This window comes from Rhyacophila brunnea, unplaced genomic scaffold, assembly GCF_057557595.1.
Source record: "Rhyacophila brunnea isolate RB1 unplaced genomic scaffold, BYU_Rbru_1.0 scaffold_2, whole genome shotgun sequence".
NCBI lineage: Eukaryota > Metazoa > Arthropoda > Insecta > Trichoptera > Rhyacophilidae > Rhyacophila > Rhyacophila brunnea.
Genome location: NW_028232859.1, coordinates 44,374,946 through 44,395,129, shown reverse-complemented (window position 1 = coordinate 44,395,129; position 20,184 = coordinate 44,374,946). Strand labels below are relative to the sequence as shown.

The 20,184-nt window shown below is 31.0% G+C and overlaps 1 protein-coding gene and 2 non-coding genes across 3 annotated transcripts in view; 2 read left to right on the top strand and 1 right to left on the bottom strand.

The window, feature by feature from the left end:
- Window positions 1–20,184, bottom strand: part of LOC147072374 (uncharacterized) — a 205,562-nt gene that overhangs the window by 99,836 nt on the left and 85,542 nt on the right. The window lies entirely within an intron of this gene.
- Window positions 10,249–10,320, top strand: TRNAQ-UUG (transfer RNA glutamine (anticodon UUG)). Its single transcript has one exon. It is a non-coding gene; the product is annotated as a tRNA-Gln (tRNA).
- Window positions 12,135–12,206, top strand: TRNAQ-CUG (transfer RNA glutamine (anticodon CUG)). Its single transcript has one exon. It is a non-coding gene; the product is annotated as a tRNA-Gln (tRNA).

The window sequence follows — 20,184 nt, the reverse complement described above, 5'->3', positions numbered from 1 at the left end:
ATATAATTTGTCATAAAAATTAAACATGCGTCTATTTAATGTTCTGTTTATTGTTCTATTAGTAACAATAATAATATATTCATTGACATGTTTTCTTTTTCAAGTAAATGGGTAACGTTTATTAGTCATCTTTACATGATTGGGCTACGCAGATGATTTGGTGGTGCTCGGAGAATCTGAAGAAGAAGTCAGAGATATTTTCACTCCTCTGGAGGACACAGCGAAAAGGTTGAACCTACGAGTAAATGTGGGAAAGACCAAGTATTTGAAAATGACAAGAGGCATTGAACCCTCTGGAAACATTGGAATAAGAAACTCCTCGTTCGAGAGAACCTCTCTCTTCAAGTACTTGGGCTCCAACATTACCTCTAAAAATGAAATGTCCCTAGAGCTCTCTGACCGACTGAGAAGTGGAAATGCAGCGTACTTCGCGCTGAGTCGTCTGTTCAGGTCCAAAATGCTGTCCATCAAAACGAAATTCCGGGTGTATAACGTGGTCATCAAGCCAATCGTCATGTATGGATGTGAAACGTGGGGTTTAACAGAAAAACAAGAAAAGGCGCTCCAAGTGTTTGAAAACAGAATCCTCCGGAGAATACTTGGACCCGTCAATGAGAACCACCGGTGGCGCATCCGCACAAACGCTGAGCTCTTCGACCGATACCAACCTAGAATCACTAATATTCTGAGGTCAAGAAGGCTCAGATGGGCGGGCCACGTTGTACGATCTGAAAGATCTAGAACTCTCTATAGGATTTACAAAGGCACACCAGCTGGCACTCGACCTCTTGGCCGCCCTCGACGGAGATGGGCGGACAACATTCAAAGGGATGCGGAAAGGCTGAGGATAGTCAACTGGGAAGAGAGAGCGCTGGACAAAGATGCCTGGAGAAACGTTGTGCAGTCGGCCATGGACCTGAACGGCCCCTAGCGCCAGTTTAATAATAATAATTTATATGATTTAAGAATTAATACCCCCGTCGCCATCACGAAACAAATTGACGTGTTCACAGCTCGACTTTCATTCTCCGTTTGCCAGCGAGTCCAAAATTTCATCGCACCAATAGTTGAAAATTATTTGCCGTTTCACTGAATTATGCTCTTTTAAATTAGTAGCCCAGTGTGTCCTTCTTTCGGATAACTTAAATTATCAGTCAAAAATATCAGTAGTGAAGAGTGGAGGTAGGCCATGAAGATCCGTCATAAATAGTACACATTAAACTTTGTTAATCATACGTATTTGTTTTTATTGAAGTAAGACTACAATTTACAGATGGTGTTGGTAAGTTTTTAAAAATCAATTAAACTTTGCCTAAACCAAACCATAATGGTTTTGGTATACTTTGGGTGATACGACAAAATTGTGCACACTTTTTCATTCATACTTATTTGTTTTCGTTAGATTAAGGATACATATTAGGTACTCACATTGTTGGTTCATTTTTTAAATTAAATAATTCCTGCCTAAACCATACTACAATAGTCATTTATGATTTAATTGCATACTTTTAGATATTTTATAGATATACAAGTATTTTTCAATTATTATCTATTATGGCTTGGTTGTCGCAGGGCTTAACTGAATTTTAAAAACTAACAAACATTAACTGTAAATTGTAGTCTTATTTCAATGAAAACAAATACGTATGACTGACAAAGTTTAGTGTACACTATTTATGGCGGATCTTAACAACCTGCCTACACCCTTCGCCACTGACAAATATAATAGCCATTTTGACGGAATTAAAAAAACCTTTCAAATACATTATCCCATTGGGGCATATACTGTGGTGTTAAGAACAATCGACCTTCATAAACATTGTACCGAGAGCGTCATAGAGAGAATTTTTCAAACCTTTGTTTTTGAGTAGCGTGCGTATACAGGATTCATATATTGACCATCACAATATGTTAAATAAGTGAAACTTGTTGTTTTCGACCACTTTTTATGAGTCACCTCATTTTTCCGATTATTTTTATTATTAATAATAATCGCACGTGTTCTTTTATGATACTATTTTGATCTTTGAGAGATTAATTTTGCTATAATTTAGTTGTTGAAATTTATAGTTAACACAAAACATAATATTACATGACGAAATGTAATTGTAGGTCCTGACGTATGTGTATGTCATGTGCGTCTTCAAGAGTTTCTAATAAGGGTCGTTACTTGTCGGAACTTTCTGTTTACGTCTGAGATACAGTCCTTCGTTATGATGTTGTTTCAATAAAACATCATCGCCATTCATCATAATATATTTAAAAAATCTCCTGTCTCTGAATTATATAGAAACTTATTGTATTTTAGTACATCTAAAAAATCTTAATCATAATAATAATAAAGGTATGCTCAATATTAACGTTCATTCATAAATAGTAATATATATCTTCATATTTATGTATATATACAACAGGTCAAAAGGACACAGACTCGACCTTCCTCAATTTAATGATAATAGATTACATACTTGCACTACTAATCCCACCTCAGTTAAGCATGTAGGAATGTGCATTATCCAAACAAACAATTGCATGGACTATCTTGAAGATAGCCATCTTATGTCAATAAGAAAGTAAAGTGTGAATTATTTTAAAAAGGTGACATAATAATTAATTTTGATAAATTGTGTAGTCTATACTTAGTTTTTTAAAGAAGCTTAAAATATATACGTCTTATTATTGCTATTAAAAAATATTCATAATATTTGATGGCCACAAGTTGTGAAGTGTGTATTTCATTAAAATAAAAGAATAATTAGTAAAAAGGCAGTTTAAAACAGACTAACAATATAGCCCTAGGCTGCTTTAAAATATATTAAATCACTGCGTATAAATTTGATGTTCCTTAATTTAGACACGCGATGATTTTTTTATCAATTCAATCGTCATGCTATTAAATTATAATCCTTTGCAAATGTATTTCAAAATGATCCCATTTATAATTGAATAAAAATTTTGAATACAATATTATGTACGTAGATGGGTATACTATGAAATGAGTGTATTGTAGTTTTTTTTATTTGATACGAAAACATATTTAATTGCATTCATATTTATCACACTTTAAAAATACATCGTTACAAAAAAAATAACATACTATGTAATTAAATTGTATGTAATCAATATATACTACCGAAAACATATTTTTTTCATTATAATCAGTTATCTAAATTTCAAGTTAATTATTAAAGTTAATATTATATTAGCAATAAGATTGAATATAAACATCGGTATGAGTGAATGAATCATTTTCTTACATTGGTGAAGTATAAATTCAATACAAAAAAAAGTAAACCCGTTTAACATTGAAGTTAATAATTAAATATTTCGCAAAAACTGCGAGTAAATATTATTAAAAAGATTTTCAATGTTTTACATGCAAACTTTAAATTTAAATATTAGTATAATAAAACTGATTATAAGAAAATAAACTTACTTTCACCTTTGACTTATGTTTATCATGATATAGTTCACTCATAAAAATATCTCAGCAATGTCATATACGTATGCTTTTTAAATAAACAGTTTTTATTCAAAGCAATCTATGGAACGTATTGTATTTTATTTATAAAAACATGTGCACTGAATGGTGTATTAGGATGAATGTTGATTTATGTCTCATTTGGTGTAATAATATTCTGTTACGAAATAATATGTACACTTATATTTAATTGTAAAAACTTTGAACAAAATAATAAATAATATTTTATTATCAACCAAATATAGAGAGATCTCATTCCTACAATTAATTGGATATGTATATATTATTATTTTCCTTCGTGTTTAGCACCGCACGGCCTGAAAACTATACCGAAAGCGGGTAGACACTACTCTTGTACTACACTCACTATCACTACTTTTGTATGAGATTTCATAATATGCTTTATTTTATAATTTTATTGTCTATGTTTTTACTAGTACATATTATACAATATTATATTTACCCTCTTTTTTAAATATAAGTCATAACGATAATTAAAACTATCCTCATAATATTTTTATATTGCCTTTGTAATTGAAAATTTAAATAATAAAATTTGTAATATTCTAAAGATTCTATAAAATATTTGGACATCAATTAGACCGCGTATTGCCATGATTATATTGTATTTGTATATCAAACGTTAAATATCATTCAAATCCACTTATAAAAAAACAAAGATATTCAATAAAGCCATGCTATAATATAAAATATAAAAATGTAGCAAAAAATGACACTTAATGTACTAAATTTATTTTAATACGAACCTTAAAGAATTTGAAAGACATTTATTGTTCGTCGCACATAAAAATGCCACTTATGACAAACTGAAATTTACTTCAGTGATTTTGATAGGGAAACCATAAGAACCTTCTTCAACAACTTTGATAAATCAGACAAAAATATAGATCCATGATCATATAATTCCTCGTCGTAATCCTCATGACTGAGGACCGTGATCACTCCGGTATAGGTACTGCAGAGCTCTAGATTAAATCCCTTCACTTTATGTACCTATATGTTAAGAGAGTTAAAAAAATATGCATTCATGCACGAATTATATATTATATTATATTCAAGATAAATCAAACGGCAATGTCGACTATTTGCTCATTTTTAAAAATTCAGCATTTATTTAGTGGTACCCAATTCATGATTAAAATGTATCACTAATTGGTATTTTGCAAATAAATTGTTTCTACGACACGTGTGAGCTTTTTCAAGTTTAGATACCAAGATTTTATTTGGGATTAAAAAAGGCATTGCTTTATCTAAAGTTGTATAAGTGGTCCAATTTATAAAGAGATGCCATATAATAATATGCTTGACACGACCGTACACGTCTTATATTATAAATTGCTATTGATCCAAAATATACACGGGCACAATGTTGTTATCGAAGAATGTTTTAGGCACTACAAAACATGGCTTAAATAATAAGCCTGCAATAAATAAATAAATAAATACTTTGTACATCGTCATCATAATAATAAAGATGAACATCAATCACCAGTTTTTTGTGCTCCGATGATAGGAGGCCACAGATCTATAGTTGACCTCAAGAAGGTGAAGGTCTATGTGACCCTCATCAGCATATATGTGATACATCTTTGAGAAGTAGAACAAACACACCTGGTTTTATAGCAACGGTCTATCGAGCATCAATGGTAGGTGCATAAATAATAAAATATATTACACATGAATTAATTATTGATAAATAATATACGTAAAAAACGGTGTCACTAAATGTGTAAATGGAAATTATTGAGTGTCATTTACAAGAAAATACGAGACTTCATTAATAATGGTTAAATAATGCCTACCAGTAATAAGACATAGTAACTGTAGATAGTTATTTATTAATAACAGATAAAACTAAACATTTTATTAATATTTGAATGCGTAATAGGAATTATTATTAATAAGTTAATGTAATAATCGTATAATCTTTAAACAATGATTTGTTTACAATTAAATATATATATTTTAAAAAAAAATCAACAATATATTTAAATTTGCTTGTTATATTATAAATATATTGTACTAAATAGACATTTTTATTGCTGAGATTTATTACCAAGGCCCCTACAAGGGAGGACTGACGGGGCTCTAGCCAGGGGGCTCGAGATAAATACACATCATTAAATTGTACTATAAGTAAAAAAATGTCGCCTGCGGTGCTATTTTACTACTAGCATTTAAAAATATGTGGTTTTGTGATGCAATTTTTGATTATTGTTTATCGATATTCGACAACTCCATAATTCAAGGCGGCTCTTGTGGTGCAGTGGCTAAGGCGCTGGCCTTCCATCCGAGAGTTCTGGGTTCGATTCCCGGTCATGACAAAAACATTTATGTGTTTTTCTCAAAGCCCGGGTGTTTGTGATTGTTCAAAATTACTAACAACCACCTTGTACGAAAAAGCAAGGACATGGTTATTAATAATTCTAAAAAAAAAAAAACTCCATAATTCAAGTGGGTTTAGGTATTAAAAAATAGAAAAAATCGCTAAAATACCCTAAATTTTACCTCCAACACTATTTGAAATAAATAACTGTAGATCGTCACACTGCCTTTAACCTTAGCAATAGGTAGGGGAGCGCCGAAGATTATAATAGCCTGGGGGCCCGATTTAACATGTGGGGGCCATGGTTATTACACTATATCTGTCAGCGTATTTCGAGATATTAAGGCTCTTTAATTTATTTATTGGAACATCCGAGCTTATAAAGTCGGCTATTAGGTATAAATCCTAACACTGTGAAAATGATATGTTGTTTTATTCAATGTATGTTTTGACCCAGGTCATGTAAAATTACTAATACCGATTTCTCGAAAAACAAAAAAAATATTACTAAACCTATTTGCGAAGTGGTCAAGATCCACATCGGATTGCAGAGTCTAAAACCCAATGTGGGTTTTTTAGGCCACTATCATAAAATTAAATAAATCTTTTATTCAACGAATACTTCACAAGATTTGAGAATGTAACATAATTTATATTGAACATACATAATATAAAAACACATTCTGAGGTGTGAGGTTCTGACCCACTAAAAAAATACCACGCCCAGGGAGATTTGAATCTGTATTCAATACATTCGCGTCAAAATCGCATAGGCACGAATTCAGTAGATACGAGTTTCTTTTTTAGTAGTTTTTCAAAGATTCTTTCTAACAGAGGCGAAGGGTGGAGGTAGGCGGTCAAGATCCGATATAAATAATGCACATAAAACTCTGTCATATGTATTTGTTTTTATCGAACTAAAACTACAATTTACAGATGGTCTTGGTTAGTTTTTAAAAATAAATTATAATTATAACCAAACCATAATAATTTTTGTATGTTATGGGCGATCCGACAAACTTGTGCACACCTTTTCAGTCATACTTATTTATTTCGTTAAATTAAGAATACATTTTGCAGAATATGATGATGGTTAGATTTTTTTAAATTCACTAAGCCCTTGCCTATACCAAACCATTACCGATAAATAATCATTATTTTATCTATAAAATATCTAATATGATGTATTATTTAATGGCATAATTTTAGATTGTTTATAGATACCTATACGAATATTTTTTTGAATACTATCTATTATGGGTTGACTTTCGCTATAAGTCTTAATGCTATACATCAGTTGAGGCATGGTCTAAAAAGATCGTGGCTAGGCGATGCGCGGATTGCAAATCACACATGCCGAACAAAATATAATTTGTCATATAAATCCAACATGCGTCCATTTAATGTTCTGTTTATTGTTCTATTAGTAACAATTATAATATATTCTTTGACATGTTTTCTTTTTCAAGTAAATGGGTAACGTTTTTAGTCATTTTTACACGATTTAAGAATTAATACCCCCATCGCCGTCACAAAACAAATTGACGTATTGACACCTCGACGTTTACTCTCCGAATGCCAGCGAGTCCAAAATTTCGTCGCGCCAATAGTTGAAAATTATTTGCCGTTTCACTGATGTATCGTCTTAATTAAATGAAAACAAATACGTATGACTAACAAAGTTTAGTGTCTACCATTTATGTCGGATCTTAACAGTCTACTTCCAACATTCGTCACTGCTTTCTAGTAGGTATAAATCTGATGTATTTTCAAATATAAAATTTTCAACAAAATATAATAAGTTTATTTTATAATTTTTCATTCACAAATCACACAGTAATTGTAGATAAACAATTTGTTATTATTTACATATATTGAGCGTAGAATGTTTTTGCGTAGATTATTTTTACGCAAAATTTACAATGTCTAGTTATTAGTAATGATATGTCTTTAAATATTATTTGCTTCATTATAATTATGTAATTTGACAATGATTAATTGTGGAAATGAAGATTGTTCCGCGATGATTGGATAATGAGATACTTGAAATATTATGTATCTAATTATTTTCGGTGCGTTTGTCTGCTGCGAAATATCAATCTATTTTAATTGGCGGTGGTCGGACGGTAGATCAGGAAGAGCAACTAGTAATTGTTAAAAAAAAAATAACAATATTCGTTGACGTAATATTTATTCACTTGAACTTGGACCATTGCTTTGTGGTAATCCATAATAATATATTCTATATTATACAATACAATTGATGTTGCTATTTGTGATTTCAAAATATTTGCCTTTTAATTTTAATAAGCATTTGACTATGTCCATGATAGCCTACAATAATTTACGAGTAGGTATATATATTTCTCAATTTTCTTTGTCCTGTTATATTGTTACAATTATTTAAAAACTACTGTACAAATATTATTGAAACTGAAAAATATTATATTATATCACACTGTTTGTACCAATTTAGTAAAGTTTCATTTTGTTGTAAGATAAAGATGTTTGAAAATAACGTACTTGCAATATTTCATCACGAGTGATCAGATAGCAGCGGTGGAGTGATGATGTGAGGTGTGAATAAATTCGTCTATCGTCTACCATTATTACAAGGGTCTCTAGCGTTATATGCGATGAAGATGGTATCGTCGTGGCTAGGTAAGTACAACACTAAACATCACTCCAAATCAAGCCGCCCCGAAACCACACCCGATCTTAATGAGGAGGCCCTACACTTGGATGTGAGGCATCGTCAGTTGGGAAAGTCTTAGTAACAGATACCCAAGACTGAAATCAAGTATGCTCTAAACTGAATTTACATAGCTCCAAGTTGTGGGTACCCATGGGAGAGACGAGCAAGGAGAACAGACAATAATAAAATATAAATGAAACGCTAATATAAATCTGCTAAATGATTTAAATGAAGAGATCTTCACGTTTTCAGTATGAAGTCACAATTTTTTAAAAACTATTAGCTTGGAAGGTATAGCCACGAACTGAACGTGATCCATCCTGACAACCAGTGTCGAATTATATGAGAAAGTGACTCCGTTGATACGCCACAACCGTTCAAGAGGTTTCTCTTCAATAGACTGGAAAGAAAAGCTTTGATTTAGTTGGTTGTACCTTCTGGAGGCTAATACAGTGAGGGGTGCTCATGGTAGGCTGTAGAGATCGGATCTGGATAGATCTGGACATTGCCAAAGCTCACATTAGTCTATACTCCATAGTTTTAATGGTGTTAAAATTATGATGTATTTAGGTTCTACAATAATCAATTGTAAATTTGTAATCATACGTTTCGTAGCATTTTAAAATCTACTTGTCGGTTTCTTTTTCTCACTATTTCGAGACTTTTTTTCACATCACTCCTAGCCCTGTCGCACATAAAAACGTTGCTTGACAGCAACAGGTTTAATTTCTCGATGTGGTTTTGTTGTCATTCACAAAATACATCTATCTCAATGTACTTTTTCATAGAAAAAAATAGCTGCTTGTTACGTGTAACAAATTTCACTCGACAAGGAACGCATGCAGAATAGCAAAATGTCGCATCGGTGGACGTGCAGAAGCTGGTTTTACATTTTTGTTTTGGTTAGCCGCGTGACATCACTACCCTGCCATGGTCTTGCATATACGCGCGGGAGAGAGTTGCAGAAAGAGAGGGTGAAAGCTGTTTCCTCATGTCAGGCGCACCAGGCACCAATAGCGAGGGCTGTGCGGCTGGTCAATGCACTCCCTAAAGATATAGATATTTTTAGCGATAGATTATATATTCTGTTTTTTAAATTCTATTTTATTGTTCAATTTAATTATTGTGGTTTTTTTATTTCTTTGGTATAAAACTATTTTTTGCTTTGTTTTTTTCTCTACCTTGTTTTTTCTCTAACTGATTGCTTGTACTTGTTATTCTAAATGTCATGTTGTTAACGTCCTGAATTAATTATTTGTTATGTACTCAAAGTGTCTTTTTTAAATAAATAAAAATAAATACTATTATTATATTTTTGTTGGTCTTACCTACTGGTAAATTTCTTGAAACGTCATGTAGATGACTGTATTTTATCTTCCTTTAACATTATACCCAACATGCACATTCACAAAATAAACTATGTTAGTCATAAATATAAGACATCACTCGTATTTAGAATAGGTGCATGTATTACAATTCACTAAACTAATATATTATATTATGTCTATTGTCTACTGCGTTCCCTACTATTATAATAATATTAATACTATTTATAAACATAATAAACTTATTTATTTTAAAATGGTATTTAATTGTATATTATATTATTATTGATAGTAATAAATTCTAATAATAAGTTATCATTACGATGCATAATTTTACTCATTATGATTACAACATGCATACGATATCATTCTGTCACTATCTTTTTATAGCTATAACACAGGTTCCATGGTGTAATGGTTAGCACTCTGGACTTTGAATCCAGCGATCCGAGTTCAAATCTCGGTGGAACCTAGTTTTTTTATAATGCAAACTAATATTATTTGTTAACCAAATTATTTGCAATGAAAATATGTCTGTACTTCTCGTGGAAAAACTCGCGTGTTTCATAGAAAATTATTTCACTGAAAATTTTAATAAATTGTTTGTAGCAAAAATTAATAAAATATCATTACGTATTTAATGATTAAAATATCCAATAAATAACATCATTTTAAGCTCTCGTGAAGATAATGATATATAATAATGACTGAATACTTAGATACATACATTTAAAATTAAACCAAATTGTGGAATCTATCACTGCCCGATTTTTTATATTATTTTAAAATTAAATTGTTTTGAATCAATTTTTTTATATGTAATAATGCACAAACAGTTATTAAAACCTGTATTTATAGATTAAGTTAATATTTTTACGCTTACAGCAAATTGTACGTATATTTTCTGATACTTACATTTGAACATTTAATATTATATTCTGTTGCGATGACGATCTTTCAATTTCTGTGGTGTGAGTGGTTATCATTTTCAAAGAACTACTATTATTATCTCTCAAAGGCATATCAAAGATAAACGGTTTCACAGCAATTATATAACGGTAAAGGGAAGTGCAAGAAATGCACTTAGACTTTATTGCAACTTAAATGCATCGAGGCTTTCAATAATTTAACGAAAACACTTTTATTATAATACTTTTCATTCAGTCTTTATAAAATATATTTGTATATATTTAATAGCTTGTGATTTCTCGGTTTTTTCATTTCTCGAGATTAAATTTTGATAGTTTTCGATTTTTTTCTCGAGAATTCGAAATTAGTTTATTGATTTCTTTTAGATATCGAGAAATATCTATAAATATCTTCATTATTTTTTTTAACTCACTCGTCCCAAATTATCTGCTTTTCAATCCATTGAGGCCAAATTGTTTTTAAGCTTTTATAAGACAAGAGCTTTTTTTTAGTTCTTCTTGCCAAAAAAATGAGATATTTTAATTCAGCAGCTCTTTTTCATTTAAAATTTATTTTGTTAATTTTTTCCCATTTACAATTTCTCGAATTCTCATTGATGGTTTCGTGAGAAATGAGAATTCTCGAAATTTCTGAAAACATATTTCTCGAAAAACCTTGATCAAAACCTTTACGTTAATGTAGATTTCTTCTAAAAAATAGTTGAATAATTAATAAACTGGTGTTTACATGATAGACCTCGGAATGGTTTACATACAAAGTTTATGTTAATTCAGCTATTTAGCTATGAACGCATCTTCAGAGAGATCCAACTATAACTTGTATATACGCATATGCCTTGTATAATACTAATCCATTTTAATGTTAATATTCTGGTGAAAGATATTTTATTGCACAACATTGAACATACCTATATATTAACATCAATAACTCAAAAATAAAATTTTACAATGGTTAAGTGGAGATATATTGCAATTTTGTTACTGACTCTCGATAAAATATAGCACCAGAAGAAGGATAATATCTCATAGATAGTGCTATCATTTAAATAACATATATATAGATGCGATAAAAAATCTCTGTATACCTATTTAATTTTAACTCGTTTTATTTAAAGAATGGCATTGATGCTGTACGCTGCATTTAGTATTTATATATACGAATATAATTATTATATGTAGATATAACGCATATAATTAATAATAACATAAACAAAGATATGGTACACAATGTATCATAACAAAACGTCATAATATTTATGTTTAAAAGAGCAATAAATCAGAAATTGTAACTTGGTAATAAAATACGTCAACAGTAAATAATATTAATTATTTACTATATATTTAATACGAATATCACGGTTCCATGGTGTAATGGTTAGCACTCTGGACTCTGAATCCAGCGATCCGAGTTCAAGTCTCGGTGGAACCTTACTTTTACATACTTCTCATTTTGTTTAATAATTATTATAATAAATATCAGTATAAACTACTTAATCCATAGAAGCGTTGTAGTATATATTTAGTATTTTTACCAATAAATTATACTTAACATATTTGAAATTATATTTTTAATGTCAAGTGATATTATTTTTAAATATTTACCAGGCAGATTTGAACCGTTCATTCTTTAAGACTCCGAGATCCAGAGATTAGATATTAAATCATGTTTTTGTTAACTAAAGAAATACAAGTGATATTTTTTATTGGTTGACAAAAACATGACATAGCTGACCGAGTATGACCTCTGAGAATAGGTTCAAATCCAGCAGAGCATCTCCCGCTTGGAGCCAGTCTCGAGTACCGAACATAGTAAGCCCTCAATAGACTGAAATTAAAAATACCTCAATTAAATCGTAGTTATGAGATGAATTCGCTTGAATTGTAGAAGGATCGATAGCTTAAAAGTGAGAGATCTCACACGGAAAGTGAAAGATGTGAGTTTGAGTCCCACTCGCTACAACTATTTCTGGGAATTTTTCTAATACGTATGTTTTGAGGATTTTTCAATTATTATATAAAAAAGGAATGATAGCTTTGTTCAACAACCCTGATTTTTTTTATTCTCTTTGAGTATATGTAGATGTATGTGTGTATAATAAATTATTGTTGTACTTCGTCTTTGTATGACATTAAACTTTAAAAAATAATAGATCTATGTCATCTAAAATTACTCTTTGATATATCATCAATAATATTTAAAAAAAGAAAAGGCAAAAAAAATTCTTAGAATAACTAATATAAAAAATAGTTCTGTACAAAAAATTGTTTTGTTGTGTTGTCGCTTGTTGCGAGATGAAAGATAATGATTTTTTTAGTATCATGATGACCTCTGATTTTAATATTTCTGAGTTCAAGTTAAAGTGGGTCGTGTGCTGTAATAGTGTAGTGCCGGCATAACACTGCAAAAAGCAATGCATTAATCATACAGCACTGCCGATGCCAAAGCTCAGCAATAAGGCATTTACACCAGTGGCGTAAAAAGCGATCTCTTGACAACATTTTATAATAATATATTCAGTAGCGAAGAGTTGAGGTGGGCTGTTAAGATCCACCATAAATAGTGCACATTAAACTTTGTTGGTCATACGTAATTGTTTTTACTACAATTTACAGATGGTGTTAGTGAGTTTTTTAAAAATCAATTAAACCCTGCCTATACCGAACCATAATAGTTTGAGTAAACTAGGTGATCCGATAAAAATAGTGCACAGTTCTTCAGTCATACTTACTTGTTTTCGTTGTATTAAGAATACATATTACACATATTGTTGGTTCCTTTTTTAAATTCATTAAACCCTGCATAAACAAAACTATAATAGATAAAAAACATTATTATTCAATCTATAAAATATTCAAAGTTATGTATGATTTAAATGCATAATTTTAGATATTTTATAAATAGACGAGTATTTTTTGACTATTATTATTATGACTTGGTTTTCGCAAGGTTTAATTGGATTTTAAAAACTAACCAACACCATCTGTAAAGTGTAGTCTTATTTCAATGAAAACAAATGCATATGACTGACAAAGTTTAGTGTGCACTATTTATGGCGGATATTAACAGCCTACATCCCACCCTTCGCCACTGTAATATAGCAATAAACAAGAGGGTTAATTATCATATTTCTTGATTCTACAACCTACAATGAGTCTTGATTTGGTTTAGAAACTTTTTGACGTTCCAGAGCCACTGTTTTCCAATTAATTTGGGCAAGTATTTCCAAATCCATGGTTGACATTTAAGTTTCAACCCTTTATCTTATCTTGCTATAAGTGGATGTGTGTATAGGCTGTTTTGATGGTACCGCCTCCAATAGTATACACACATGGCTGATCCAACGCAATCTCATCTTTAATTCATGAAACATTTCTACACATCCATTCACCATAGCTTCTTAGTATATCTTGATCTTCAAATATCGCTTTAATAGTCACAAAGATTCTTCACAAGATATTCCTCTCAATTATATAATGTTATATGAGAAATTATATAAAGTGCCCAGTATTCTAACATGCACCCTTTAATAAAATGCAACCTACGACGGACAATTGAGGAAAATACCGCATTTGATCTTTTGTGATAACTCATTAATTTAGATGTTGATTTTTCAACGTGTTGTTGAACAGCTAATAACCTAAAGTCGTAAAAAGAAACTGTCTCTTTGTCCTAAAATGGTAATATTTATTTTTTATTTTTTGAATGAAAATTGTATAGTATTAAGAGAACTTTCAATGGTTTACTAGCTATGTATGACTAGACTAGACGTTTGTCAGTTAGGGCGGTGCTCGGTAACATTAGCGAAAGCAGTGTAAATTAAATATCTATGAATGTATTGCAAAATATAGCATACTCGTTAAAAGCAATTAAGATCTCACAGAGTTTTGCACATAAAATGGCTGCCGGAGCGTAGTCATTGGTCTTTTTTTCCGAGTTTAGTCCAATATATACCACCAATTTCTGTACAATGTTTTATTTTTTATTTCACTTTGTTTCTTCAAAAGTTATAAACAATCCTAATGAAACACCTTTTAATACATCATTACCGAGCGGTTGGGCACGTAGTACGTTGCTCTATGTTTAAAAATATGATCAACTTCATCCAAATCCCGAGAGCACGCCAATGTTACTATCTCCGCGGGCTAGCAGTTGGCCGATATTGAACTTGACTCAAGCCCATTTGGGTCAAGCTACTTGTTTATTGCAGCGACGTGAAAGGAATTTTCGAAGAGCGATCGTTGGCTCAATGTGTTTTGCATGAATCTATTTTCGAGTCAATGAGGTCGAGAATGTCGATAACTCTTATCATCCGGTCCTCGCCATTGATTGCATGCTGACATTGAGTGGAATTTGTTTGCTCTTTCAATAACTAGATCGATTCGTCTGAGGAACGAGTGATTGATTCGAATCTTTGAGTCACTTGTCAATTACAACGAGGCACATCGTTTTAATTACAATAAAATAACCAATAAAATTCTAATAACCCTATTTTAATATAGATACCAGATTTCCTTAACAACAAAAATGTAATGTTATAAAAACTGTATTAAACGTGGCTTAAATTAAGTTATAATGCAAAAATAATGAAAATCTGTAATCGGGATTTATTTTTTGATCTTTATACCTAATGAAAAGATGGTAAATCTAAGATAGTAATAATAATGTCCAATTTCAAGGATAATACCAACTGATAATTAGTTTACCATATAGATTTAAATATTTTGCACTATTTTAAGTTATCTAATCTATCAAGAATAATTGACAGTTGACACGACAAAATTAATCGTTTGTTTGGTTTAAAGGTTTTATTATAAATATTATTATCTCTTGGAAAAAAAAATATAGTAAATAATATCCATATAAATATGTCAGCTATACATTTGAATTGTCATTGCCCATTAAATTCTCCCCTAAACATTGTTGTTTTAAATTCGTTTCTTCAAAATGTAGTAAGAAGAAATGTCGGAAATATTTGGTGCGTTTCATCGCAGTCGATTTTATTTCGAATTTAACAGCATTACAGGGTACAAAAATGCACTCCTGAATGCTAAAGACCAGGCTGGCCCGCCAAGCATGCAACTCCCGAGGAATGCCGTCGCAGACTGACGGGGCATGGCCACCAATTACGCCAACTGCATCCTCCTACTGGTGGAAAATAATTCGGGAGAGCCAATCAAAGTGGTGGTGAGATTAATTTGTGAGTGACGATGACATTTTTGTTTCAGTTTTCTCATACTGTCTATATGGAGGTGAATAATTTTCTATATCGATGGAGACATGTTAAATCAGAGAGAGGTTATATATTTTATTATATAAAAATACATATACTTACTTCTATTTATTATGTAATACTTAAATTTACGAATATCATAACACCCTATGTTAAGTTAAATCAATAATGTTGATTATGTGTATATACCATTTATCCAACTGATTTTCTCTTGGTCATACTTAATTCTAACTGCTTCGAATACCTATGTATTCCACTTGAGTGAGAGTAAGGTATGTGGACGTTCTTTTACGATAATTTTCAAATAGCTTACATATAGTACTTCCTTGTAACAACATATTTTATTATACATTTTCCTTACTACGTTTTTTCATCATTATATTATTATGTTATTACATTATACTTACTTATTTTTCTTAATATAACGTTATGTCGTTTAGTGAAGGTTTTGAGTTCGTTATTTGTAATTTTCTTTTCTGTCAATTATTAAGTATGTTACCCTCATATTTAAGACGTTATGACGGTGGGTCAATCAACGGGTTAGTGTCAGCTACAATATATATATATAATAATATTATGAAAACCACACGAATAGTAAAGTAAATAAAAATGAGTTATATTAAGTATTTTGCTAATTATTAATGAAGTTTACTTTCTGTTTTATCTATTTATGAGTAATGTAGTAATTAAAATAAATTAAATACTATAAATTTGATCATAAGTAGATATTTTTTTAGCATTTTAGACAAATTTGGGAGACAGCGTTTATGGTACATACGTTATATAAAATCAGACAATATATCGGGGCTGGATGGTTTGTAAAATCGTCGTGTATCCAAGACCACCCAAGATCATCAAACTGTTTGTTTGCACCTCTCTATTAGAACCCTTCGCCCTCCGAGACAGCCAGCAATAAGATAGATACCTTTATTACTATATAGCCATTATAATGCCATGTAGGGATTATGTTTCATACAAAAGTGGCGCATATACTCCCCTATAAAACCAAATGATTAATTGTATTAATATCATTATCTATACCAGAGAATCATAGAACAAAATAATGTAACAATATTACTTCATTGATATTAGTGATGCCTTTTATTATTGTGAAACAATCCATTAAAGCTCAATCTGATATTCCCGGTGACCCTTGTAGTCCAATACAAAAATTAATGGCTTCTTATATGTGAGTTTTTGGGTTTCATTCTCGCTGAATTCACAATATATCTTTGTGATTTTATGAAGCCTGGGTGTGTCTGTGATTGTTTCACTACTACTAGTATTACTATTACTCTACTATTTCACTTCCTACGGCATTCCGACAAAACCGCCCGGGCATTGCCGCCCAGACATTGCCGCCAAGCCAAATCCGCCCGTATCATTGCTCGTCAATACTACCCGGACAAATCCGCCTAGACAAAACCGCCCGCAAAAAATACAAAAAGATATAAAACAACTGCTTTTTTGGTTTTCCGAATTTCGTATCGAAAGAAATTTACATACTTACGATAATCAGTGTAATTTGAGATTTAATCCGTTGCAGCTGGTAGTAGAGTATTAACTTAAAATCATCAGCGATAATACGTGTTTAATCCGATGCAGCAACATAGCTTATATCTGAGTTCCCTAATGGAATACCTGGCATATCTATGAAATCCCGCGAGAAATGCTGATACTCTTAGTGTTAAAATTAGTCTACTTATATACAAAATATTTTTATATCTTTATTCGTATGTTTTTTATTTGTGTATCTAAAAATAAAAATTGTCTCATTCACTTAGATTATAGAAAAATTCTGCTCATTCCTAAATTGTTTTGGCGGCAATGTCTGGGCGGCGATGTCCAGGCGGTTTTGTCGGGACCCCAAAAATTAGAAACAAAAATTGTTGGGACTTAGGCAAATTTAAACCAATGCTAATATGGTTTTTTGTAAAATGAGATTTTTAGTAAGCCTATTCCTTCCTTCTGAATCGAATGGATGACTAACAATGAATTAACATTTAAAATATTTGCAAGACAAGACACCTCTAAATTATTTTGATTCGAACGTTTTGGTAAATGAAAAAAGTTATACACAAAAATATATAATGCCTACTCTAAAAGCTCTTTTTTTAAATATAAATGAACAATCGATATGCTAAAATTTACTCTTTGAATTTAATAACGTGCGCCCCTCGTATGCAAGCCTCTGGTAATGATAGTAATACCATTAAACAACTTTTCTTAATATTGTAGGGATAAAGCTTATTATGATAGAGAAAGGATAATACTACCAAAGCTGTTTTTGATTATTTTACGTCTCAACGTTTTTTTTTTACATAAAAAGCTCTTCTATATATCTGTACATGGGAATTATTCCATAATATATATTATATTGTATCTAAGAATGGAATATTCAAGATTATCAAATGTTGCTGGTTTTTAAAGGTGGATAACAAGGATAACTGACATTAATAAGACCAGTTGCCATGTATGGCTCAGAGACCTATTGCTAAGATTAAAGACAGTCACTCTACAGAAACGTTTTCCAAATAGTGTTAGAAGTAAAATTAAGGGTATATGTATCGTTTTATTTATATTTTTGAATACAACCACTTCAATTATGATTGTTTTGATTATTGACACATAATAATAAAAAAATATAGGTATCGCAGAACGAGTAATTTTCAAATGTGAATATAGTGAAGTAAAATAGACTTAGTTTTACTATTGGAGCAAATTTCTGATGTGTGTTTATCTTACTTATTTAGTCTACCTGATATGCCAGGTTCTCCTTGAGCTCGAGCCTCAGGACTAGAGCCCTGTCAGCTGCTTTTATGGGGTCCATGACTGAAAGCATGGAAAGAGTGTTGGGCTCATTCGAAAAGAGCGTGCTGCGTGATCTCAATGGTCTGGAATCATGTGCTACTTTGAATAAGAAAAAAAAAATAAGGGTTCATCGTCCCTGCTGATATCATAAGAAAATATAAGTTTAGTCTGAATGACAGGACTGGTTCAAAATTTGAATAAGTAAAATGAAGTCCAGTAGAACAGGCGAAAAAACCGTTGACATTTCATATTATATAGATCTATATGGTTAAAGGTTTGTAACACATATTGATTTGTGTGTTTCAGTTATGTTCGCATCCTTAGAGAAGAAGCCATTTTTTTCCTTCATCAAAAATCTAGAAAATTCCAACAGTATTCAAGATTGTAATTAAATTGAGATCGAAATGTCTCGTTTGTCAGTCAGGAGCCGAGAATGTTCGACAAAACGCTTTCTCGATTTTGACTTCTTAGAAACATTTTTCGACGAATCTTTTCTGAAAAGTTTCCGTCGCCGAAAATGCTCGACTAATTATTGTGAGAGTTAATTGAACTGAGGAAAAAAAATGTCATCTCGCCGTGAAATGAAATTGTCGTGATGCTCGGGTCCAATTTACTGAGTTAGATTTTTTACATATTGTAAAGAGAAAAAATGTGAAGTACGTTTTATTCATAAAAAGTTAAGATGAAGAAGTAAATTTTTCTCACAGATGAAGTTTTACTACTATTTTATAAATTAATAATGTGCTCTTAATGATTTATTAACGTTATTTTCTGTTTTCTTGATTATAAAATCAATACATTTATTGCTTACTAAAATGTAAGTAAAATCCAAAGATATTACCATGATATTACTTATACCACCAAACTAATTATAAACAATCAATTAAAGAATTAAAATATCGCATCTAGAAACTTGTACATATGCAGATCGCCTTATCACACTACTGCACCGTGAAATGTTGTGTCGGAAATATATGGTCGTATATTGAAAACTGTCCAACTTCTTTGGGTCGTATAGTACTGACATACAATTCATGTCTAAATAAAACACTGATCTTGTCGGCTTACACTTTAAAGGAAGCCATCAGCAAACAAATTTTGAAAATAGCCGATATACTGAATTATTTGTTAGGTTAGGTTAGGTTAGGTACGGTTAGATTGGATTAGATTAAATTAAGTTAGGTTAGGTTAGAATTCATGAATTTTGCCAAAATCAGCTATGACAATTGAATTAACGTTCATATTGAATCTAAAAAAATTGGAGACCGTATAGTACCTATACGATCATCTCTTTCCGATAAGAAAGCTCATGGCGAACTGTGCCACTGTGACACGTTTTACGTACAATTATTTACATGTAACCTA